Here is a 26,659-nt window from a genome sequence, read left to right as displayed (position 1 = left end):
CTACAAAAATCCATGAAAAATTAGTCTTTTTACTATCCCAAGAGTAAAACAATTGGGATTCATTTACCTCAGGGAAAAAAAAAATAAAGAGAGGAAAAAAAAGGAGTATTCTGCTTAGATATATCTGGGGCTAGATATCAAGATGACAGAAAAACTCTTTCAGGAAAAGGGCAAATATGTGACAAGGAAGTATGAGTATAATTAAGCTAGAACTGAAAAGAAGGTTTTTAATGTTAACAGTTGTTTTGATTCACCAGAATAATTGCAGCAGGCAGGCAGATATCCTTCTTTGTTTATAGAGCAGTCTATAGAATGTATTATATAACATCATTGTTTGTGACAAAACAAAACTGTAATTCAGTGACATGGAATGTCTCTTCCTATTCTATGCTGTTGTAATTCATCCATCTGATCAACATATTGATGTAGCTGGAATATCTGCAGGGTATTTGAGAAAGTACTACACGATGTTTTACTTTCTATGGAACAAATAAAACATCAAATGGATTAATGTCACTTCTAGCAGTTGTTAAAGGGAAGTCATCCATGAACTGACCAATTTGTAATGCTTGTAGTAAAGTTTTTAATAACTATATCAGATATTTACAGATAAATCTTGGAGGTATGAAAAAAAGGTGAGATAAATAATGGAGATATACTTCTTCAACAGGGTATTGCAAAGTACTTCACAATTGTTTTCCAGAGATCAGCTGCTCAATAACATGTGCAAGAGCAGGAAATTCATGCTGAATTTACTTGATAAGGGATCTTAGAGTGGAAAGAGGTAAGTTGTAAAAAAAAACCCCTTTTGTTCAACAAGAAAATATCATCTCAACATGCTGGCAGTGAAGCACTGTAACAAAAAGGACTAATATTGTCTTCAGGACTATAAAAGCAGGACTGTCAAACAAAAATAAAGAAATTGCCTTGTCTCTGTACAAGGTCTGTCAAGATCCTCAACAATTCTGTGGTGCTGACTTTTAAATGATGCAGAAAAATACTCATGCAAGAAGGAACATGGCAGGAGGGCAGTAAAAATGCTCTATAGATCATATTTTATGTTGAAAAAAGGTAGGACCTCAGTCTATCTAGATCATTAAAGAAATTGGTTTTGGCACTGCATTGTTAATGAGGCAAGTGTTAAGAAAAACTCGTAACAGTATTCAGTGAACGGTGAGACCACTTTAAGTCTGTGCATCCCTGAACTGAAAAAAAAAAAAAATCAACTAAAAACCCAACAAAAAAACCCCCCAGAAATTATAATGTGTGGTTTCCAAGCAATTAGAGTAATCAGGCACTGTAACAGTTCAGAAAGGAGGACAGAGAGGTCAGAAGGACTGGTGCCAGGAGAGGTTTGAGTGCACTGGTGATTGATGTGCACTACAGTCATGTACATTGATACAGGATTTTACCTCCAGGTTGTCCTCAGTTAATTGGAGCTCTGTGAGCCCCTGGTGAACACTGAAGTCACTCCTTGTGCCCTGCATCAAAATTATCTATATTGTATCATTTCCTTATGAATCTTCACTCACTACAATATAAAACCAATCTGGAAAGTATGCCATATAAACATGCTTTTTCTAGTTCTTTTATTTTAATATCTATAAATAAATAGTTCTTGATTCATTACTAAAGGAGACCTCTAGCATAATTAAACTAGCTGTAAGACTATGGTTTCTGGAGATCTTCTCTGGAATCCAGACAACTCAAATGTAGGTATCTGCACTGTCCAAACATGATGAAGATGTATCCTAGTACAGATAATTAATTCTTCTTTCCAGGTCTCCATCTACAGAAGACAAAATCACAACATTTAAGGGATTGCAATTGGAGCACTTCATGGATTTAAGGCATGCAAATATATATATAAAGAATTCTGTGTTATGAATATGTGAGGTAAAACAGTATATTTGCAATATATGTGATCACTGGGTAAAAAAAAATTAAAGTATTTCTTAATATTTGAACTTTATATTCTTTTGATGAAGGTTAGGTGTTTTTCTTTACTTTTGATGGACTACTCTCATTTCTGGAACACAAAATATTTATTATTTTTGTACTCAGGAGTCAAAGTCAATGGTCCTGGTTGATACCTGGAGTCTTTACATGTCCTTCTTCACTTATTGCTCTTGCAGAGGTTTTACATTTTGTTGGGAAGCTCATACTTCTTACAGTTTTGGTTTAAAGCAATAACTGCAGGCATTGCTTGGGTTTCAGTTGGTAACTGATGAAAGTCAAGGGAAAATACATTTTATACAAAAGAAAATATTATAGTAGATACAAAGTTGTGATTTTTTTTTTTGTTTTGTTGGTTTTGGTTTTCCTTAACATGAAAGTGGCCATGCATCCTGTAAGTCAGAAAATTTCCTTCAAATGCTTGACTTGTTTGTTATCATTATATTATGGTGATGGTGGTATTAATAATAATAACAACAGTAATAATAATTTGAAACTAGGGCTGTGTTTTCACATGTTAAACTAACTAAGAGGCACTCTGAGATACCCCTGCTTTGGATAAAGCACTACATTTTGGTTTATATCTGTCCTGCAAGCCCTTCAGACTATATAGGGGCCCAGTTTCTTTTCTCCTTCTGTATAAGAAAGGATAAATAACAGCCTGTGATATATGTGAATACTGAGGTTTACTCAAGATGGAGGTAAGAGTTTCTCTCTATCTGATTTTCCAGCTCCCTCTCCCTCTCCTGTGGCTCTATGCTCACCAGACCTTGGCTCTCCTTCCCTGCAGGGAGGTCACTGCTGGTCCATCATGCTCAGGGAGAAGATCACCTTGGTCCAGGCTGTGCTGCTGCCTCAGTCACCAGCCACAGATGCCACTGGCTGAGGTTCCTGGGTGTCTTCAGAGACTCATCTCCATGCATCTCATCCTTCTTCTACACCTCTTCCCACTTCCAAGATATTTATTCCAACCAGGACCTTCACCTTATTTCTGGAGCCTGTTTCTTTCCCCCTCTGCTTCTTTTCAGACACATCTTTTTGTCACCACGCTCCTAGGAGCAAAATAACAACACATGATCAGCCTTCTAACTGGTGGTACTTTCTCATGTCCCAACAAGTTCAGGACAATATTGAAATTTGAACATCCAAGAAGTTTCCAAGAGGAAACCTGAACCACAAGATATTGGATGTCTGAACTCGAAAGCTTCTTGCTGAGTAGGATCAGAGTAAATGATAAAAATGACCTTAAAACTTGTTTATCTATGAACATACCAGATGTTATCTCACCAGGTGTCTTTCTTTCATGATGCAAGGTCTCAGAGTAGGCAGCAGAAAATCACATCATTCTCCAATCTTTAGTTGCAATGTTTCCCACATTAATTAATTAATTTCTTTTTATAGATTATCAACTCCAGATTTTAAGTATTATTATTTGATTGTATTTTCTCTCTTTTCCTAAATACTATTTTCTTTAAATTAATTTTCTTCCATTTTCCTAAGGTAAGTACATTGTTATTTTCTTTGCTTTCTTGGTTCTTGGTAACTTTTTATATACATTTTTTTTTGCCCTATTGATGTTTCAAAGATCATTTTGAGTTGCATTTCTCAGAAGTTCCAATAAAGTTTCAGCAAAAGAACTCTAAGAAAAAAAACATAAGAAAAAGAAAGCGCATCACCAGTCTCCTAATCATGTTCTTATGTTAGAACTGATCATTATGCAGTTTTCATACTCCTTTGGATAGTTTTCCATACAAAATTATGTTTCTATATGCTGATTTACAGTAATATGTCCCATCAAAGAACTGTGGATTTTTAGAATAGTTGAAGCTGGAAGGGACCTTTAGAGGTTGTCTGGTCCAGTCACCAGCACTGGACATGGCACACTAGGCATGTATCACTGCATTAGAGGGACAATGTCATCTCCCATGACCTGCACCACTGGAAAATTGCACCTGAGCAATCTACTGGCCTGCCACGACCTCCCACGATGGAGTGACTGCATCATTGGACAGGGGAAGAGGTACTGATGTCACCTGGACTCTTGGATGGCCTTTGGTACGGTCCCCAACAACATTCTTGCCACTTAAGTGGAGAGATAATGATTTGATGGATGGACTTTTAGATGGATAATGAATTCATTATGAATGAATTGGCTGGATAGCCACATCCAAAGTGTTGTGACCAGTCAGGGTCTGTTTTGGGACCAAAACTGCTTAGTGTCTGCACCCACAACATAGACAGTGGGATTGAGCTCAGTTTCAAACTGAAAGATGTTTGGTTAAATTCAATGTTAGGCAGAAATTATTATGATGAGGATGGTGAGGCTTTAGAAAAGGTTGCCCAGTGAAATTGTGGATGCCCTTCCCCTGGAAGTGTTCAAGGTCAGGTTGGACAGGGTTTCAAACAATTTAATCTAGGAAATTCTTGTCTGTTTCAGGTGAGTTAAGGCAGAGGATCTTTAAATGTCCCTTCCACCCCAAACCATCTGTGACTCCATGATTTATTGGAAACGCTCTCCCTAATGCAGCCCAGGAGGTGTCTGACCTTCATGGCTGCCAGGGCACACTGCTGAATTACACACAGCCTGCTGTCCACAAGGATTCCTGGGGTAATTTCTTCAAAGTTGCTTTCTTGCTTTACTGGTGTGCAGGGTTATTCTGGTTATACTGGTGTGCAGGATTTTGCACTCTACCTATGCTGAGCTTCATGAGGTTTCTGCCAGCCTGTTTGGGTTCCTCCTGATGGCAGCACAGCCCGCTGGTGTATCAGCCACTCCTCGTGGTGTTATATCCTCTGCAGACTTGGTGATAGTACACTAATAATGAAGAGCTCAAACAGCACAGATCCCTGGGGTACCTCTAATAACTGGCCTCCAGACAGATTTTGTGCAGCTAATCACAACCCTTTGTGCCCAGCTCTTCATCCACCTTTCAGAGCATCTCACCATTCATTCACCTTGTCCTTATTTCATAGGCTATCTAAGGAAGTTGAGTGACTGTGTGAAAAGCCTTGATGAATTCAAGACAAAAAACTTCTACTGCTGCCCTCTTGCCCACCAAGACAGATCTTGTTGTAGAAATCTATCAGGCTGGCCAGTCATGATTTTACCTTTCTAAAACTGTATTTAATATTCTCAATCACCTTCTTCTCCTTCATACATTTGGAAAAGGTTTATAGCAGGACTTGCTTCATCATCTTGCCAGAGACTGAAATAAACTTACAATTCAGAATTTTTACAGATCCTCCTTCTTGCTATTCTCCAAAATAAGAGTGGTATGCTTTTTTAATTCCAATATTCAGGTACCTCCCTTTACTGTAATACCCCTAAAAGACAATCAAAATTGGCTTTCCCATTGCATGAGCCATGTCCTTTCTTGTGTGAATTATTACACAAACACTTCAGATGGGCCCCCAGTCATGACTATTTCTCTGAAAAAATATGAGAGCTTCCCTCACACTTAGATCCTTTAGACACTTCTTCTTGATGTGCATATTCTTGGGGTGGAGCCCCTTCAGCTCTGTTATCTTTTCAGCTCTACTCCACACCACACTGCACACTTTGCTTGCCAACAAAATCCACCCTTTCCTCTCTTTGTGTGTCATAATCTCCCTTATCTCATTATATAAAACAGTTTTGGATAATCTTGTTGTCCTCTCCACAGCCATGTAGGCAGCTTATCATTAGTTTTACTGCTTTGCTTAGTGCAGTTTATGAAGCACACTTTGTATTCTGTGAGCAAAGCAGAGGCAAAACGTTTGACTTTTTTTTTATAGGACTATTGTCCTTAGAGCTTGCACATGTTGTCATCCCATAAACACAGCCATTGAGGAAGCAAAAAATAAGCCACTACATACACATGTTTTAAACTCCCCAGAATGCTGTTATTCTAGATAAAAAGTTTTGCTGACAAAGCAAAATAAGCATTCACCTGAAATACCAGTCATTGCAATGTAGGAGGAACAAAATAATTTTCTAGCAAATAATTATTTTCTTCAGGACCCTTTCAGCAACCATTGTAAAGTTTGTCCAAATGTGTTCTATAAACTTTTTTTTTTTTTCCAAATAAACCAGTGGTTATAGTTCTGTTGATGTTTGGGGTGAAGGGACACATATCTAGTTAGCTGGCTACTTATTTTTACTATCACCCATAAAATAAGTAATGAATTGAACATCAAAAAGCCAGACTTCCAAAACCTGGAAGAAAAATAATACCACCATCTCTGCAGGAGAATTTTTTGTGTTTATTGGTTATTTTAGTTGTGCTGGGGAACAAAGAAATAAACATGTCAGGATTCATCAGAAAGTGTGCATTTATCTTTAAAAAATATACAATACAAGACTCAGCACATCAAATCTGCTGGAATTTTATTTCATGATATTAAACTTTTGCAGAATCTGCTGCTTTATTGTTCTGTTGTTCTGACAGGAATTGACATAGCTGTCTGAGAGGGATCTTGTTCATTTAGTGGGTACCCAACACATCTGATGTAAGAAGACTTTCATAAGGTTTGCTGCAAACTCGGTGCCATTTACAGCAAATCGCAGCAGCTTTATTTCTGCCTCAATTTGCTTTATGTTCTGTCAGCTTTATTGTATGGAATTCAACTCTCCCATGTATTCTGTTGAATCTGCAACTTGTCTTGTGGTGGACAGAGATAGGAGCTGGGAAGTTTCAATAAGGAATTTTAAGGCTGACATTTCCTTTAAGGAACACAGTACAGGGCAAGCTGTTGTTGACCACTTTATAATCATCCAAAATTATTTTAATGTACATTTAAAAGACAGGTTTTTATTATCAACTTGTCATCAGTCCTTGCTGACACATGTGACAAGCTTTACCACACAGACAAAGGCAGTGATGGCAGTAGAACCTCTTATGTCTCTAAAGTTGGGATTAAGCACTTTAGTTACCTAAATGATGCTTTTCTCCCGGTTTTCATCAAAGATAAGCACAGTGAAATGTTGTACAGGAAAAAAAAAGGAGATTAATCTCCACCTTATTCTTAGGTCTACTTGCTTCCATTAACCCAGGAAGGCTTAGTAACTGTTGGTAATGCACATTTCTCCAAGAGCACACCGTCCTCACAAATCTGAATGCTCTTTCACAGGAGGCCTATATAATTATTTCTGCTTTACAGCTGTCAAAGCTAAGCTGTAAGAAAGGCAAAGCAATTTTTCAAATCACAGTGCAGCCGTGTCTGTCCAGGTCAAACCATGCATTCTAATATGGCCAGTCTGTCCATCACATAGGATGTTTTCCCATTTGGGAGCTTTTCCTTTTATCTTCAGTGGCCCCAACTGAATAATGCAATTATGGGGAATAGCTTATAAAGCATTATAATAACTGGAATAAAAAACAAGTTAAAAAGATAAATTGAATTAAAATTCTTCTATGTAAGAAATGTACATTTAAGTGTATTTTAATAAAAAAAATTATACTCCGTTCAATACTTGCTATAGAAGGAACACAGAATTGTGCTTATTAAGTAAAGTCTGCTCTAATTTTCTGAGTTTACAGCCAAGTAAATCAATTGATAATAGGAACTAATTCCAGAAGAGTGTTCTTGCTCTCTATTTTGCTTCACAACCATGCTAGGCCCATCTTTTATGTAGCTACAGCAATAACACTCCTTCCTGTAAGATCAGTAATTCACTAACTGATCCAAAAGAAAACAATTTTTTTTCATGGTTTGTTTTCTGCGTTGGCTTTCAGGCAGATCAGCAAATTTGGCCAATTCATTCAGTACTCTGAGATAGGCAGGCACTAATAATTAAGATGCACCATGATTTTCCTGCCTGCTTGTTCTTGTATTCTGCAGCAATTACCAACATAATGCCTTTGGAGGGGGCAGGAAAGATATGGAGGTAGGAAGAGAGGCTGTTGCAGATTACCCCCTGTCCTTGGAGACCCATCAGCCTGTAGGAGAGGTTCACTTTGCTCTCACTCTGTGACACAATACGTGGGCAAAATCACAAAGGGTAGTCAAGAAATATGTATTAAGCTGCCACTTAAGTAGCAAAACATCTGATCACAGAGCAAAACCAGCAATTGCAGTGCATAGAGATGCTTTCTGCTGGGCACTTAGTGCAAATGAAAAGGACAAAGATAGGTATGATTATGACAGACTTAGACAGATGAATCTGCATTAAAGGGCCTTACTTTCAGGTTGAGATACTCTGGTGTGTTATTATCCTACAAAATAGCCTTTTGCACGAAACTTTCCACATATCGCTCAGTTCTACTCCTGAAAAGATAATGACTGTAATGGCACACTGGGTAGCACAAACAGCATTAGAAAGTATTAGGCAAAAACATTGGTGATGGTCCCTTCTTGAGTAAGAATTTCACTGTCACAAGAATTTATAGTCTTCAATAGAGGAAAACATTGATCCATCACTTCAGCATGCTGCAAGTCAAGGCGAAGAGCTACAGACAGAAACAAATGATCAGGCAAATAATTTTATTGTAGAAATGGAATAATATATCTGACATGGTTGTTTTGTTCTTAGATGTGCTTCTGCATGCCACTAGCATTTTATGATGTCCTTTTAGCATTCATTGTTTGTTATATACCTGTGATTTTATATTGTGTCATTTAAAATATATTTACTCCTATATGAATACATGTGCTCTTGAGATTTTTCTCTAATGTGCTTATAGTGTAATGGAGGGTTCTCTTTTTGCCATTGTAGTATTTGAAAAATGCACAACTTGGGTATTTCAAAGTTTTCCTATTATGATAAAATAAATACTACTGTAATCCACAAGTTTTCAGATGATACAAAAAATGATGAATACCTCTTTCCATCTAATATCTGCACCAAAAGTATCTAATCCTCTATTTCTTACATGGAAGGATTAAAAAAATTCTGATATGTTTTTATGCCACAAAACAGAAGAGTGCACTTATCTCCTGTCTGCTGAGGAGGAACAAAGGGACAAAGAGTAAACCAAAATGAAAATTATATATTCAGTACTCTGTGATATTTACCAAAAGGTCCATGTGCCATTTAAATATTAGGCAAAAATCTTCATGTCCCATAACATAAAACACCTTTTGCTGAAAGGTTTAGTCAAAGTTTAAAAGGAAGTCTGCAGAAGTACAAGAAATTTGATCTAGGACTCATAAAGGCCAAGGTACTCCTTTCCATATAAAACCAGTGTTCCCAGTAAGAGCAGTCAGAAGGTGGGAACAGTTGTGTCAGCAGAGGATCTGTTTGTACTGAAGAGATTCCCCTAAGATGACTTAACTCAGTGTTGTGATATCCTGCTGCTCTTTGTAAGCTCAGAGATTCAAAGTTGGCCGTATGCAGCATCTCCCAGACAGGTTAATGGGTCACTTGCCAATCCCTTCAGGAACAGCTCTCCTGGTACAGTGTTCAGTGTTAGTTTTAAAAACCAGAGATTGTGCCCTAAGGGAGGTTTCATATAAAATGCTAAATCTGTGAGTGAGCGCTCAAAGGCAGTCAAACAGGAAGAGAAGTTATATGGTCATACACTCAGAGAAGGATTTAGGTTGGAAAGAACCTTTAAAGATCATCTCGTTCCAACACCCCTGCTATGGTCAGAGACATCTTTCACTAGTTCAGGCTGCTCAGAGCCCCATCCAACCTGGCCTTGAGCTCTTCCAAGGATGGGGCTTCCACAACTTCTTTGTGTAAGCTGTTCCTGTGCTTTACCACTCTTATAGAAAATAATTTTTTCCTTATATTTAGTCTAAATCCAACATCTCTCAGTTCAAAACTCCTGTCTTTTGTCCTGTCTTGGATGAGGCTTCATTCCACAAGAGTCTTGCATTACATTTACTCGAAAGCTGCGGGAAGAGCAATTTTCAGTGAAAAATTATCTTCTCCACGTCACCTTCCACCTATTCTCCTGTTTCACTTATTGCTACAGTGAAGTTTCTTTTTACAGTCTTGCTTTTTCTGGCTAATCTACCTGTAGAAACCCTTTTTATTATTCCTCATATTCCTTAACCAAATTTATCTTCAATTGTACCTTATTAATCCTTACCCCACCCTTACAGGCCCAGGCAGTTATTATTGTGTTCTTCCCAGAATGCAAGTCTCTACTTTCACGGTCTAAGCATTTCCCTCCTGTGTTTCAGCCTGACCAGGTGGTCCTCACTTGTCTGTGCTGGGCTCCTACCTTCTCTGGGCAATTTCTTGAATGTGGGAATTGAGAGATCTTCTTGTGCTTTAAGGAAAATAACATTAAATAGTTGCCAGCTTTCTTCTTCTCCCCTGTCCCTGAAGACAGTTTCCCAGGGGGTCCAATCCACTAGTTCTTTAAAAAACTAGAAGCTCACTTTCTTAAGGTTCAGGTTATGTCTACACTTTTTGCCTGGTCTATATCCCTTGAGATCATGAATTCCACCAAGGCATTCTCTCTCCATTGTCATAACAAGACACAGTTGGCTTAGGAAAGCAAATCTTGTTTGTGGCTGTTCAAGAGAGGTTTTTAAAAATTTGAACCCAACCATAATTATGCAAAAGAGTCAGAGAGATTCTTCTGATAAAAAGCAACACACTAATTAATTGCATTGCATTAGGGAAGCATTGGGTGTATTTTCTGCCTTGGGGACAAAATATTTATTCAATCTTCTGCAATCCGACACATTTACAAAAATTCACATAAAGACTAAATGTCATGCTATAGGAGGAGACAATTCTTCTGGGAAAAAGCTGGACACAGATCTTTTTGACCCTCACTGACACAGAAACATCCCAGGAATTCTTTCTTGCATGAGTTTTACCTCTGTCAGTCAAGAAAAAGTAATGTCACCTCTGAATTCAGGGGTGTTGATCCTCCCAAGATCAACAAAGTGTGCCATCAACTTTATTTCAAACACCACTCCGAAGTACAGTCCTGTGGGGAGAGGCAGCACAGTGTGATCTGGAGACACACGTTAGTTGTACTGAAGGCAGAACAAAGACAAAACCTTTGCTATCCACATGTTTAAATTGCTTAAACCATGTGGTCAGTTTAACAATCTTTCTTGAGGCACATCCTCCACCCTCTAAAAACACTTTCCCATATTACTAAAATCTTTGTTTTTTGAAGCTCCTGATAAATTCTCTCTAGAGCTGCCGATCTGCTTTATAACTTGTAGTTGCCATTCCTTCTAAAAAGCCTTTATACCTTTTTTTTAAAATCGTAAACAAGTTAGCAGAAAACTATTTTTTCACTGCCTTGAGAACTGGTAAAAGACTTCACTACAGAAATTTTCATAAGCCTTTCACAGAAAAGCATAATTGTATCTCTCTTGAGCTCTGCAGTACTTCATTAACATGTACAAGGCATGGGAATCACCTGTCTTTTTCAAATGATATGAAATCTTTTTATCACATTCTAATAAATTGAAGTATTAAATTCAAGTGACCACTGAGCCTTATTTACTGACACATTTCCCGCACATAAAATAGAAAAGAAGGGAAAACCAGGGACACTGATATAGAAAAACACTTGATTGAATTCGCCTTTGGAAGCACAAAAGAAAACTTTACACAAGTAAACATTCCTTCATTTGTGTTCTTAATGCAGACAACAAGAAATCTAGAAGAGAAGCAGACAAATATACACAAAAACCGAAGGAGGGAAGGAATACATTGGAGTAAATGGTGTCACCATGTGTCGTCCTATTTCTTAAGATGAAAATAGTTATTTATATTTTCTTTTGCTTCTTATTTTCTCAGCTGTACTTCATCAATACCTTAGATGAATGTAGTAAGTAATAATTCTCTCACATTAAGGATTACAATTTGCTACTCCTTCAGGCTCAAACTGGTGAAGTTTCAATATTTTCCATGGACTAAATTGCCATCTATAAATCCTTTATTTTCTTAATAATAAGCTGTATCTTCTTTTCTTTCATTTACAGTTTTATTTCTCATCTGCTGTTTCTTCATTAGTGAGGGATAGAGATCACTTTTCATATTTTAGGTGTATGTGTCAGAATTCTGCTCTGTAATTGTGCCTCAGCCTAGGTGTCTTGTGACAATGCAAGGACAACTTGGAGAAAAAAAAAAAAAAAAGACAAAATAGAAATATTTTCCCAAGCATAGAGAGGTGCTTGAAAAAGGGTCATGTTCCAAGGACTCAGCGTAGCCTGATGGGGATTTTCTTCAGCAAAATGCAGTGAAACCTTGTCATGTTAATACATTGTTCACAATGACAGTGCCCTGAGGGGAAGGACTTATTGGTTCAGTCACCTTCTCCTGTTTGTGTACTTGTAGCACTTTAAGGGAACAAGACAACCCTTCCTTCCAGCACCCCACATGCTGCACAGCCTTGGTGACTCAGTGGCAGCAGGGACATCTTCCATCACAAGTCACACAGTCTGGGGCAGGCAGGAGGACCTGTGGCAGTCCTCAAATTGTCACCTGACATCTGATGTTACAGAGAACAGCTTTTTAAGCACTTTAGATATTTACTTGTCCACAAACACAAGTGTTGGTTTTCACCTCCAATGAGCTCACAAAAGTCCCTAAAGATGAGGAGATGTTAAAATATGCAGAGCAATGGGGATTTGAAAAGCACCAAAATTTAAAAATGTTTGAATAGATCATTTTGGCTCAATGTGCATGATGAGAAACACTGGCCAATAACTCATTCACACCAATTCCAGGTACATCCTCTGACTTGCTGTCATCAGGCAAGCAATGAAAAAGTAAAATCTAATAAAAAACAATGTATAGTTTCAATTAATTTCTCAGACCAAAAGAAAAAGCTGGAGTATCAGTATGAAACTCCTGTATCTTGAAAGATGCTTATTATGTACAAACCTCCTGGCTGTATCCAATGTTTTCATGTACAGTCTTTATCATTAATATAATTAACTATATATTAAATGAGAGATTCATTCAGGTGCCTCAATCCTTTTCTGAGACTCCTTTTATAAATGATAAAAAATGTTTCTAAGTGTTCATTTTGGTATTAAGTACAAAATGTTCCTACAGAATGCAGCATAAATGAAATGAGACAATAATTAAATAAGTGCCAGTGAGGCTGCAAGCAAATGATATTTAGGACAATTGGCATTACTGTTGTTTACATGGTGTGATAACAATAGCTTCTTCAACTGAAAAAAAGAAACAAAACCCCCAACCAAAATCCAGGCTGGAACTTCCAAACAAAACATTTCAACTATTGATGGACTAAGCACCAGCTTGTTACTAATTGGATGTCTGAGATACACAGAGATATTTTGTGTGCCAATACGACAGCTTTCAGGGGGAAAAAAATGCTAAACCAATGCAAAAGCTGAGTGCTCTGCTCTAAACCCAGTATTTTGAGATGTTTCCAACACTTCCCATAAAAAACCAGCACTTTCTCTTGGCAAATGTTCAGTAAAATGTAGTGATGATCTTGGTCTATTTAGAGCAGAAGGGAAAGGATGTGCAATCAAAGAGAGGCAGGATCTAACAAATACAACACAAGCAGAAAAATTCTTGTTGCCTGGTAAAAGGCTTAGACTGCACAATGAAAGGTCTGTGCATTTAAATATGTAATATAGATTTATTTTTGTGTTCTCTTTTAAGTGAAACTCATGGTGTTGCTTTGGTAGGGCCAAAAAACTGGAAAATCTGAAAATAGTCCCACGCAACCTTCATTCTGCCCTTGGGAATCTGAAGTGACAAAGAATAATATCCAACTGCTTTTCCATTTTAGACCATTCATGCAGTAAATCAACAATTAGCTCTTAATAACAACAGTGGAGTTTCTTCGGGAGCCACAGACAGATGAGGTGCTCACTCTCATTCTGGAACTGCTCCTCAGCTCTCATCCCTCCAGCCCATTTCTGTGCCCAGCCCTCAATAGCTGGTAGAATAGATAAATCCTGCTGTTCTCCAGTACTCCTGATTTTGTCTTGCCCCCAAGAAAGCAAAGACTTTAGACCCATGTGGAGCTGCAGTTTGGATTTGTGGCTAAAGCACTGCTGATGGCTGTTGCAATCTGCCTCTGAGGCAAAGTAAACCAGGTTCATTGCTAACTGACCCTTTGAGTTGGATTACAGCAAAACAACACTAAATAACTTATATGAAATAAATTTTTTAGAACTACTGAACTGAGAAAAAAGTAACAGACTGGAAAAGGGGTGTATAGATGTTCTGGGGCATACGATCACCCTAAGAGAGGAAAATTCAAAAGACAAAAACAGAGAGAGATAGAAGAAGAGATAGAAAGACATCACCACTCATGGCTCCAGCAATGTGTGGGTGATCATGCTCCATGGTTGTAATGTGCAGTCCTGGTCTGTCAGAGCTGGGGGACCCATGCTAACATTTTTATAACTTCAGTTCTACCAATATCTCTTCCAGGAGGAGTTCAATGCATGGGCATTCTTCCTCCTGGAAGATTCTGGAACTCAAGTAGTGTTGGTGGAGGGGGTGAGTGTTTGTGTGTCTGTCTGTGCCTTGACAAGTTTTCTGAATAAAGTTTGTCAATAAACCTTTTCTGCACAGTGGTGGCTCACGGTGCAGGAGAGAAACCAGCATGAAAAAAATCTGCTGTGCTGCCTCTTCAGGATCCGTGGCTTAATGGTGCTTTCTTCTTTGGTTTGAAAACAGCTGGTTAGGGAAAAATTTATCCACGAGGTCTGAATGGTTCACTACAATGCCAGAACAGTATTTTGGGTATTACTGAACAGAGCTTGCTCAATGGCAAGGCTTTCTTTTTTTCCTCACTCTGCCCATGAAGGGACTAGGCTGGGGATGAGCAAAAGACTCAGACAGATGACCCAGCTGTCCAAAGGTCTTTGGACCACATGACATCATGCTCAACAATAAAAGCTGGGGGAGGGGAAGAAGGGGAGGACAGGTGGGCACACGTTTTCCAAGGTGGCTTCTGCTCAGAGGGTGGCTGGGCATGGACCTGTTGGTGGGAGGTGGTGAGTGATCCTGCATCACTTTTTTTTTTTTTTTTTTTTTTTTAATGTAAATCCATCCTTCACTTATTTAACTGTCATTAACTCGACCCACAAGTTTTCTCACTTTTGTTCTTAATCTCTCCCCCAACCTGTGGGGAGGCGGGAGGGAGAGGGGAGTGATCAAGTGGTTGTGTGGGTGTGTGGCTGCTGGCCAAGGCCAACCCACAGCAGACCTTTACTTCAGAGAAGTGAAGATTCAAAATGTGAATAGAATCAAAACACAGCCAAATCCCCCATAGCCATGAGAGAGTGTGAAGAGATTGCATCATACTGAGAAACATGAAGGCACACAAGGTGTTGTGAGCGGTGTGAAACCATTGATCAGTCTTGTATGATTTATTTCAGCAAGCCACGTTCTCAGTGAAAGGTGTTTGCTGAGACTTTTTCTCTGTGATTCCAGTCCAAAGTTCATTAAAGGTAGTGGAAAGCTTCCAATTACCATCTTGCTGCCTTAAATTAATGTCTTATAGCACCAGTACCACTTTCTTCTTCTCAGCCAGAGGCAGGAAGATGTGAAATAATAAAATCACAAGAACCCTCTTCCTGTGGTGGACTGTAACTAATTATCAGAGAAGAAAGGCATAGGCAGGCCAGGTAGTGGTCAAAAGGATGGTGTCAAAAGTCTGAATTTGCCACAGTTTCTTTTTGTTTTATTTAGATGTGCAAGACTTATGTACTGAAAGCAGGTAGATCTGCAGGGTTAACAGATGAAGGGTTGTGAAATGAGCACTAACATGATCTACTAGAAAATTAGATGTCCTTAAACGTTTTTATTTGGGGCACTGCATAAAACCAAGGTATCTGTGAAGATGTCAATAACTGAGTTTTCTGAAATATTTTTAGCGGCAGAGGAGGAAACTGGGAACATCTCATCCCAATGTAAACACCTGAAATAAATCAAATGCACTGTATCCGTTCCTGCCTGTGAATGTTCAATAAGGAAACTAACTTGGATGTAGAAATGTACATTGTGAAAGTTTGCTTAGGGAAAATGAATTCAGCCTTGGAGGCTCAATTCATTTGCCCACACAGAGGCACTTAGTGCTGTTTGCTGTGCCTGAGGGGATCCCACAAGTCCAGATTCAGCTGTCACACCTGAAAGTCATGGTATTGAGCAGCACTATTGGATGCCTCAGACACCCACTCATTCCAAATGACACCAGCTGCCGTGTTTAAGCAACTGAGACCTGATTTCCTGTAAGTCCATTGACATCCATGGAAGGATTACTTCAGGCAAACTCTGTGGCAATGGGTTATGGCTCTAAAATTATGTGTCTTGATACTATCACTATCCAGCTTCCTGATCACATCATCCACACACACAGCAGAGTACCCTTAAACAGAGACAGTGCCCAAGGCAGTACAAATGACTAAAGCATTCTTTTAAAGTTTCCTTTCAGTTCAGTTTCTCTGGAAATCTCCTAAATCAGAAAACAGTGATACCAAAATCCATTTTTCCCGTTGGATTCACAGTGTTGAAATCATCCTTCTGGATTAAAGTCAGTAACTCAGATATTTCATTTTGCTCTTTATTTGGAACATAATGTTTCATGTATGGCATTAGGAAATGGGAACTGACTAACTAACTAAAACATAAGGAGAGGGATTTCAATTATCTTTCTTCCATGCTTGCATAAGTATTCAAAAATCTGTTGTATATTGCACTTACACATAGGAAGCATAATTTGAATAAATCTGTTTCCATAATTAATATACTTTAATTAGAGCAGAATGTAATATTAGTTTTTAGGGTTTTTTTGTGGTTTTGTTCTTTTGTTTTTTTTTTTTGTTTTTTGTTTGTTTTTGTTTTTAGTATGGCACAAAATCTCATATTTAAACTTTCTATTGTTAACTATAGCTAGTCTCTATAAATGTTTTCATTTCTACAAAATCTAGTACTGTGGTGGATAAATTTAGAGAAACGAGTTATCTGAGTTGAGAAAATAGTAATTTGCATGAAAATAAGGGAATAATGAAATTAAGATGTATAAGAAGATCAGATCACTATAGCTGTATTGCTTTTAATGGGAGTTTTACTGATTTTTGGGAGTGGCTCTGAAACTTCATATTTTGTTGTAAGACCAACACAGTGCTCTACAGCACACACCTCTAATTACATATTGATACTCCACAAAGGGATTATCATTACAGAGGAATGAATCATCACTTACAGGAATATTCTCAGATCTAGAGATACAGACAGAAAGAACAGGGTCACAAAGAGCTTTCTTTATTTTAGTTCTGTACCCAAAATCAGTATTTGGTCCCAAAGTGACTTTGTACAGTTCTGGCCCATTTTTCCATTTCACCTTCAGTGCAGAACCTGGTGCTGCATTTCCTGAGTGATGAAGAGAGAGGAATTGGTAACTGCAAGCACACAGTGACCCTTTTGCAGTGTAGCATCAGGGACAAGGCTCCAGGTGTGCTCCACAACAGGCTGGTGCCGAGTCCCTCAGGGTTACCAGGAGTCTGTTATACCCACATTATCTTTAGACCACCTCAGCTGGAAAGAATCCACCAGCTCTGATCCAAAAGGGTTTCTCCCCAGGACACCTCATGTTTGGATGGAATGGTTCATCTGTGTTCATCCGTGCTGCAGCCCTGGGAGTGCACGGGAGGGGTTTGGAACATCACAATTGGCAAAGAAGGGAGGACACAGTCACACTCCTAAACACACAGCAGCGTGCCCTGATGCTCAGACAAGTGTAATACAGTCTGTTTACATTCTACTTTTACAATATCAATACCTCACCTTGTAAAACTGAAACAAGAAAACATCTGAGTGCCCTGAATTAATATGACCCCAAGGCATTTAAAAGATGTGCTGCTCCATTCCACATCCATAACCAGACCTATTAAAGTAAAATAAAACCTATAAAGAGGCAACACAAAATGAATTCTATGATTATTTTGTGCAAAATCTCATATGCAGCAGTATTTGTGCTAGTAAAACCATGCTAATAATTCTATGGAACTACTGTTTTAAAACAGAAAGCCCATGATAATCTGCATAAAAGAATTTGGACATGTAATTACTTCCTTAGACTTATTTCGCACTATGAATGTGATTGCATAGCAGACTTTAGAAAAATGCAGGTCCTGATTTCTCTTTGATTGCTAACCCCTTTAGAATCTACTGCAGCTGTGTGACTGAGAAATCACTATTTAATTCTAACAAAAGGATATTTTCCCTGCCTTTGGTCAAAAGTGTCAATGTATCACAATGAGAAACATATGAACCATTAATCTTTCATTTACACTGGATAATACAGCTGCCTGGATAATACATTGGTTTTTTTCTCTGACTTTTAATGACATTTCCAATTGATAAGATATTACTTTTCTTCCAACACTTCTGATGAACTGAAATTCATGCATCTGGACCTGTATGATTTTGTTTATTTCTCTTTGGGACAGAGTAGAGATAAAAGAAATCTATAAAGGACTACATAAAATATTCTTTTGCTGTCAAGAATGACCAGATCCTCTGAATAATCATTTCTGCTGAAATGATATGTGATTGCAAGCCACCTAAGTTAGCAAGAAAAATAAAGTATTAAAAATAAGACATGTATTCAGAGAATAAAAGATTCTGATCTAAGGCTTTAATTCTTTATTATAGGGTGTTTGTTACAGAGAATATTTCTGTAAGTATACAGTGATGTCCTTTGAGCACACTTGGATGCAAATATCAAAGGTTCAAGCTATGTATAAGACAATCTCTATTCAATCTCTTCGAAACAATAGCGAAATGCCAGATTTAATAGGAACGTAGTCATAAGGAGCATAGGGTGAAAGCCTTGAAGGTATTTAACCAGACATACATGAACGTGAACATTAAAGTTCATAGTGAAGTTGCAAAGAAACATGAACCTGCTCTGCTGCTTAGCAAAAGCAGGCAAATCTCCTGAATTGCACAGATCTCCCCTCAGCTGTAGCCACAGAAACCTGTTGTTTCAGGATGGGATTGGGAGCATCAGTTAAGAAAAGTAATATAGATATTATTTTAGAATTTATATAGTTTGTTTATTTGTTTGCATGTGTGTTTTTTAATATTAGTCTTTTGTACTCTTCCTTTTTTATTTTTTGAAGTTTGGATTGATCTGAATTCCTCTGTAACATCTAAGTATTGGCGAGCTGATGAAACGTTTTGACTGTAGGGGCAACTTCTCTGAAAAGGGCATTTCAAAATAAAGTTTCCCTTTGTCTTTCTTCACTCCCCCACCTCAACCCCATATTTATCATGAACTATAAGAAAGGTCTTAGAGAAGCTTTTTCTCCTCCTTCTGTATCTGGATGACATGGATAGTATCATGTGTTATTCTAGTGTGTTTATTATTAAAAGATCTTGTCCTTATTTTACTGTCTTATTAGATATTTGAGGCGGTTTTAAATGTCAATCCAGAACTCAAAGGACATTATTGACCTTGGAGCATTGTCCATGTGCATGTCTTCCACTGCACACAATTTTGGGAAAGTGATGTGCTGGCTGCTGGGTGAGGATATAATTACCAGAAAGGACTGGGAGGACAGAGGTTGTCTGCTCGTGGTGACTATCTCATGGTCTGCTCTTAGCTACTAAAGTAGATAAGAGATTCCTAAGTGAAACTTCTCTCCAAATACCATAAGATGAATCTTCACTCCAAAATAAAGGCATCAAAAATACTTTCATTTCTTTTACAGAGAGTAAAAGAGGCTTAGGTCAAAGCACATCCTGTTCACCATGAGCAGTTACTAAGGTTCAGCCAATAAATCAACACATTATAACTTTTTGTGTCAAAACCCTTGAAAACACCCAAATGCAGGGCGAGGGAATAAGCTTCCCTTTTGCAATGGCCTGCTCTAGGGATGGAGAACACACTTTCCTTCCTCATGCTGTCACTTTGCTTTTCCCTCACATTCTTCTTAACTCTTCAACCTCATCCTCTTTATTCTGTGGAACTCCTGCTCTGATCAGCTGATTCGTGTCATCATCAGCTTGTCAACACCTCCATCTCTTTTGGAAGTAAGTAAATACTTATTCTTGACATATATAAATAGCAGGAGTTATGGAAATTTGTTACTTACAGATTTTTCTTACAGGGTCATGAATCTCAGTTGCACCACTGTACTTGTCAGAATAAAGAAATGCAGATTAAGTGCTCTAGAATTAGCTGCTTGGGGACCCCAGACTGGACCAAACAGCAGAGAACATCTTGTGGCATCCATGTGGGAATGGACAGACCAAATGGTTGCTTCTCCCTTAGCAAACCAACTTCTCCTTAACTTGGATGTGCCTACACTGCCCAGAAATCACAGCAGCGGCTGCCACAGTCCTGTCTCCTACTGAGTGAAGAAAATGGGGATGCCTAATAACTCTGCATGGTGATTCTCCTCTCCTAAAACACAAATGCAGTTTTCAGGTTCTCAGATGGAGGATTTGACTGCACACAGGTAACATACGACAGTGCAAAAACTTTAAAAGGCAACCCAGTGCGATGTTATTCAAAGTTAGGGGGAGAAGGGGGGGACATCCCGTTGTTTTAATCTACAGAAGGTGACAGCGAAGCCCTCTGAGGATATCTTAATATTAGTTCAGCAGGGAGAAGACTATTTTCTGAAAGAAAGAACATTTTCTTGGCATTCTTGGAACAAACAAAGTACTTGGGGGAAACTGTGTCTGCCAAAAGTGATCAAATCACTCTGCTTTCAGAGACAAGCAAACTGTTACTGACAAAGCTTCAGGAAGAGCATGCTGGAACTCAGAAGCACCCTAAGCCTGATGGCTAAATTTCCTACCACATCTCTGCCAAGCAGACCTTCACAGTCAAATGAATAATAAAACAGACTAAGAATTTAGAGATGTTATGCACCAAAACAGCATGAATTCTAGTGATGCTTAAAACTCTGAGTATAAGCTGCTTTGCTGATTACTTGAGTACTACTTGAAACCAATCCCTACACAGTCAACACAGAGTTCTAATCCATGCCCTTCCATAATATTTTTGGTGAGAAGAACTTATGGAGATAGGCAGAGAAGAATTGCGCAATCCTGGTTAAAGGTGCACAGTCCTGGTTAAAGGTCTATCCTGCTGGGGCCAGACATGGTTGTTGTAGCAGAGGTGCCAACAAAAATGTCAGGTATCTGCAGATTCAGATTTCCAAAATCATAAGCATACTGCAAAGGTCACTTGCCCATCACATTTTGACATGAAGTCTTCATGCCACTAAAAAGGAGAAAAAATTTTAAACTAATGGTCCTTCTCAGGAGCTTCTCCAGCCTTGCTGTTTAAAGTACTAATTAATGTACTGTTTAACATTTCAATATTTATTAGCACTCAATTTTCTCCTCTTACAGAGTCAAATTGTACAATTTTCAATTTTTTTATTTTTGGTTGTACGCAGCAGAAAACTTACAATTACTGTTTAATTATTTGTTAGATACAGGAAGGATTCACTGCACCTAACTTCACTGGACTGGGATGATTTAAAAGAGTTTTCTAGATTCCTATTCTGATTAAGCTCATAAAAGTATTCAGATAGGTGTTTTTCTACTGAACTACTCTTGGAACTACTACTCTTGAGCTACTCTTTGGAAATGCTTAGTCAAAAAACTAGGTAAATTACATAAACCAGCTGTGTAGCTTTAAAATGCAAGAAATTCAGGTGAAATGCAGACTTTCTGAAGGATGTGAAAGCTACATAATGCAGACCTACTGCTGCTTGAGTAAGAGCTTGCAAGCAATATTAGCTCAGACATGTCACTAAACTGGTAAATCAGTGGTGGCTTTGTCACCTGAGACAATAGTGATGTAGGTCAATACACTAAATATGCCAGTTTATTGATGGAAATATTAGGGGTGTTTAATACACTGTGTATTGTAGACATGTGCTAAGAGATATCTGTTATAAGTAAAAATTTAATTTAATGTAAAATATTTTATAGTCTTAAATAAATCCCCAGTACTTCAGGCTCAAAGCCCATCAAACTCCATGGAAATGACTAGACAGAACATAGGAGAGGGTTTATTAGATAAAATGGGAAAGGGATAAAATCTGACTCTCTCTGTATGGAAGAGCCACACCTGACAGCAGATGAGAATGACAGCATCACCCCCTTCCTCCCATCACTCCATGCAAATGATGGTTCTGCATCAGCAACTTGTCTGAAACTGCGTGGTGAGAGCAGCAAAACTTCCTCTGTATATTCCTCACGTATGGGATGGATGAGATATTTCATTTCATACATCATTTACTGTTGGCTGCAGTTATTTCACAAAGACCTATTTTGACTTTGCTAGAAACGTGAAAAAGAGTTTCCAAGTTAGGAAATTTCTGCAAACAACAAGCTGAACTGCAACTCCAACTGAGATGAGTCATCAGAGACCCCTTGACTTCAACAGCATTGTATATTTATGTTATTTGGCTACTGGGTGTAGTTTTGAAATCAAGTGAAGCTATGTTAACATGGTAGGAGTGAGGTTGGGAATAAGACTATTTTTTCAACCTGGAACTGAGTTTTATATAAAGATATTTTACATTTGATATTTCAACCAGTACAGTCTTACCAATGAATATTTTCACACCTTTCCACTGCTTTTGTCTGTCTCTGAGAAATCTTGTCTCACCAAACCAGCAACATGGTCCTTCAAAAACTTTGTCTAAATTATCTGCCATCTAGAGTAAAAGAGATTACAGTTGAGTGTTCCTGAGATTTAACTTGGTCCAAACACTGATCAGAAACATTCAGAAGCCATTTAGAAGCAGTTTATCATTGATAAGCAGTTCTTTTTTTATACCATTCCCAAAATGGGCTTCCTTATATTTGAGACAAAAAAATCAATATTCAATATACTCTTTCTTTTCCTCCATTAGCCTTTTTATTTGAATCATAGGAAAAATAGGCTGCAATTCACACAGTATATGAGGGATTAACTCTTTTCTTAGTTTTAGCAAGGACTAAGGAAGAAAGTAGTACCTGATCAACTCCTGTGCCATAGAAATAATTTTCTGGGAAAATGTTTTCACCTCTTCTTTCCCCAGTACACAGCCATATATAAATACTATGGTATTGAATAGAAATTAGAAGGTATTTGGAGAGAAATTACTAACAATTAAAAGAAATTGGGATATTTTTAATGTCTACATTAAAAATTATTTTTAACACCATGGTCTGCAAGTGTTGTATGAAGTGACCTGCTATATGCTACCATATCACTGGTCTTAATATCTCATTTGCCACCTCTCATTTTTTGGTTTCCTAATATAACACTTCTAAATGTATTTTAACATGAGAAATTAATGGCAATTTTAAAAAGAACCTGACAGTTTTCCTGTCATCCCCCTTCTACAAGCTAGAGTGTTTGAGAGGAAAATAAAATGGTGATTTGTTTTGGAATAGCACAAAATTCTAGACCAGTTTAATTCTCATGATGAGCCTTGTTGCATTCTTCTTCCACTCATTTTGAAGAGAAAGCTGCAAAAATAAAAGGCTGGACAGTCAGGGTCCAAATCTTTTCTATCATGATTGTGGATGAATTTACAGGCAAGAAATGCTGTGTGCAACAGAAAACAGAGAACACAGAGCACGTTGCAAATCCTCCATCTGCCTGGGCTGGAAATAAGGACATTACAGAGCTCATCTGCAGACGGATGTTGCTATTTAATGTCATTTCCAACAAACCATTCATTAAATTCATAGCTGCACCTGATACCCATTCATGTGTTCCTGCTTACAAGTTCTCTCAAAATAGGCTGTTCTGCAACTTTTGGAAGCTTTACACCCCAGATTACAATAAAAGAAGACTGTATGCTGTAAGGGGGAAATTAACTGTGGATTTCTGAGACCATGGTGAACACTTAATGATATATTTAACATCTGAAATAGAAGGGGTGTGCAATCTTCCAAGTAGTTTTGAACTTTTCACTTTCAAAAAAACTTTGGTGTGGATCCAGGAACACAGAGATAACAAGAAAAGAGGAAAAAAATGCTCTCTGTAAATAGGCAGCACTCGGATTTCAGGAATGTGTAAAAGGCTGCAGTCTAAGCTGCCATATGCAAGGAATTAGAGCAGTCATCAGAGAACCTGTACTCCTACAGGTCTGTACAAATCTCAGTAATTTCAGCCTAATGGCTGCAACAGATCTTTTCTCATTTTGGATGCTTTTAATTGCATTAAGAGTATTTCCAGATGAGACATTATTCAAACTGGAAACAACTTTCTGGCTTTTACCAAATAACTTGGTCAATCCACAGTAACACAGGTACTAAAATAGTAACAGTACAATGGCAGAGTGAAGACTTATTAAAACAAAATCTCACCTTTTTGAGCCTTTCGATGGAACTAAAGAAAGCATTAAAGCTTACTATACATGTAAAGTTTTGAAGTGTTTAAATCAAAGTAAATAATAATAGCACAAATAAAAAATGTCTGAGAGCAAAGATGAAACAATATAAATTCTGTCGTCCCTATTATGTTTAAAGATTTCACCTCACTCTTCATTTGTAAAGAGCCTTTCTGCAAATTGACAAGAGTCTGAGTATAGTCAATTATAAATAATACTTTCCTTGGCTTTAAGATATATCATTTTGGATATATAAAAATCAGACATTTTCAGGTCATTGAGCTGATATAATGTTTCAACATATATTGCCTATCAATGATCATTGTGTAAAACCTCATATTGTACCTTGTGTAAAATGAGATAGAATTTCCCATGTGAAGTGATTCTTTCTTAAACTTCTTTCTCCAAATGTATTTCCACCTGTTTATTGTCTTCCCTTCCATGTCTCCACCGAAATATCTCTATTTTTCCACCTGTAGTCATACATTTCATAAATAAGCAAATTTTCCCAAGTACAAAAGAGATTTTGCTTTTTTTTTTTTTGCCTTCTCTGTAGGGATCATCTTACTAATCTCCTTAAAGACCCCTCAGACAGGTCAAAATGTTACAGAAATTATCTGTTTTAAATGGTAAGTGGCATCAGAACTCAGTGTGCAACACCTTTGACCTTGGTCCTATGTATCCACTGAGCACCGAGTTGATGAACTCCAACTCTCTCTTCTCTTTTTACAGTTACTTGTGGGTAAGCTCCTCATAGCCTAAAATCACATATTGAAGTGACATGGCTGTGAGACTTTTGTGTGTAGATCTTCCAGTAATATTGACGCTTCTTTCTCGTAAATTTTGTTGCTTTGCCTGTTCATGTCTCTTCTGCCCAGAGTCAGAAGAAATTTCAGAAGAGCACAGGACAGCCATTCCTAGAAAAATCTGGAATCACAGCATGGACAACTGTGAAGCCTAGGGTCTGTTTTCTGAAGTCCCTCAAAGGGAATGCCAAGGATCACAAAAATTCAGTGACTTTGCAAATGTAGTGCTGGAAGTTGTTCTGACTGTGCTGCTATGGCACTGACACCCAAATAATGTACAGCCTAGTGTCTTATTAGATATAATAATGAGACCTCGAAATTAGCAGCTGAACATCAAAATTAAGATTGAGGCCTCAGAAATATATGCTGACAATTGTGATTTATCATGGTTGTGATCACTTTTTACATGGTCTTAATCTGGATAGTTTAGCCACTGTGGCCTCCCCAGTGCAGGAGAAAAGGATGTCCAAAGGGTCATACTCGTAAGCCAAGGAGACCTGGTTGAATATCCGACTTAAGAGGTATCAGTGAGATCTCCTGACATCCCTACTGTGCTGTGTAGATGACATCAATAAAAATTGCTGATTCTTTTGTCAGCATAAATCCCTGTTTTGTCAATTTCAGCAAAGGCACAGAGATATATCTTTTTAGTGAGGACCTTACAGTTTGTTCTTCTATGATTATTCTTTAAATGTCTTATCATTACACTAATTATGCCTTGACATTCTTACTTGACATGAATTCTTTGCACCAGAATACTGGAAAGGGGAAGGTATTGTACCTTCCCAAGGGGAGCAAGATCTGCAAGGCTGAGTAGTAGACAGCTGTACACAAAACAGGTTCAAGCTTAAGGCTTGCATTCAGCACAACCAAAGAGCATTCACCTGAGATGCCTAATTTACAGGCCTGTCTGCTCTGGGTTCCTTATTAATGTTATCACCCTTAACAGCTGCTTGGCTTTCTCCATAGGCTAGGGGAGAGAGCAGGGTATCTCTTCTCAGGTTAAATGACACAGTTAAATGCCTGAGAAATACCCAAAGGTGCCAGTGGCACTACTTATCTCAGATTCTTACATAATCCCTTTTAGGCATCAGGGCTTCCTTGGCTGCTGCTGATTCATATCTCACTTGAAGTGTGTCCTGGTGGGTGGCTGTAGGGACATTTTGTTCTTTGTGCCTTCCTTCCTCCTCCCCCTCCCCATCACACTTGAATTCTCTGGCAATTCAGCTGAGATATCTCTTCATAGTGGCATCTTCCCAGGGACAGAACATGCTGTACATATTTGCAATATATTTAATAGAAATCAACATTCACCCATATCATTGCAGCAGTTCTAGGAGCAGGCTTTAAATGAAATGCTGAATCCCAAATACACCAACCTGCTTCACCTGTGTCTTTTGCATCACAAATTCCTTTAGCAGCTGGAAGAAAAAAATATAAGATCTGATTCTGTCACTCATACCAGATTTCTCTTGCCCTTCAAACTGAAAATTCTAGTCATAAATAGGTATGGATTCATATGTGACTATGAATATCTGTGCAAATGCAGCTAATGCAATTTGCCCCTTCTCTACCTAAGTGCTAAAACCTCAAAAAAGTTGAGGGCTTACACTTCTAGAAATATATTCTTTCTCAAAGAATAT

This window comes from Motacilla alba, chromosome 2 (genome assembly GCF_015832195.1).
Source record: "Motacilla alba alba isolate MOTALB_02 chromosome 2, Motacilla_alba_V1.0_pri, whole genome shotgun sequence".
NCBI lineage: Eukaryota > Metazoa > Chordata > Aves > Passeriformes > Motacillidae > Motacilla > Motacilla alba.
The sequence above is the reverse complement of the archived record's forward strand: the minus strand, read 5'-3'. Positions refer to the sequence as shown.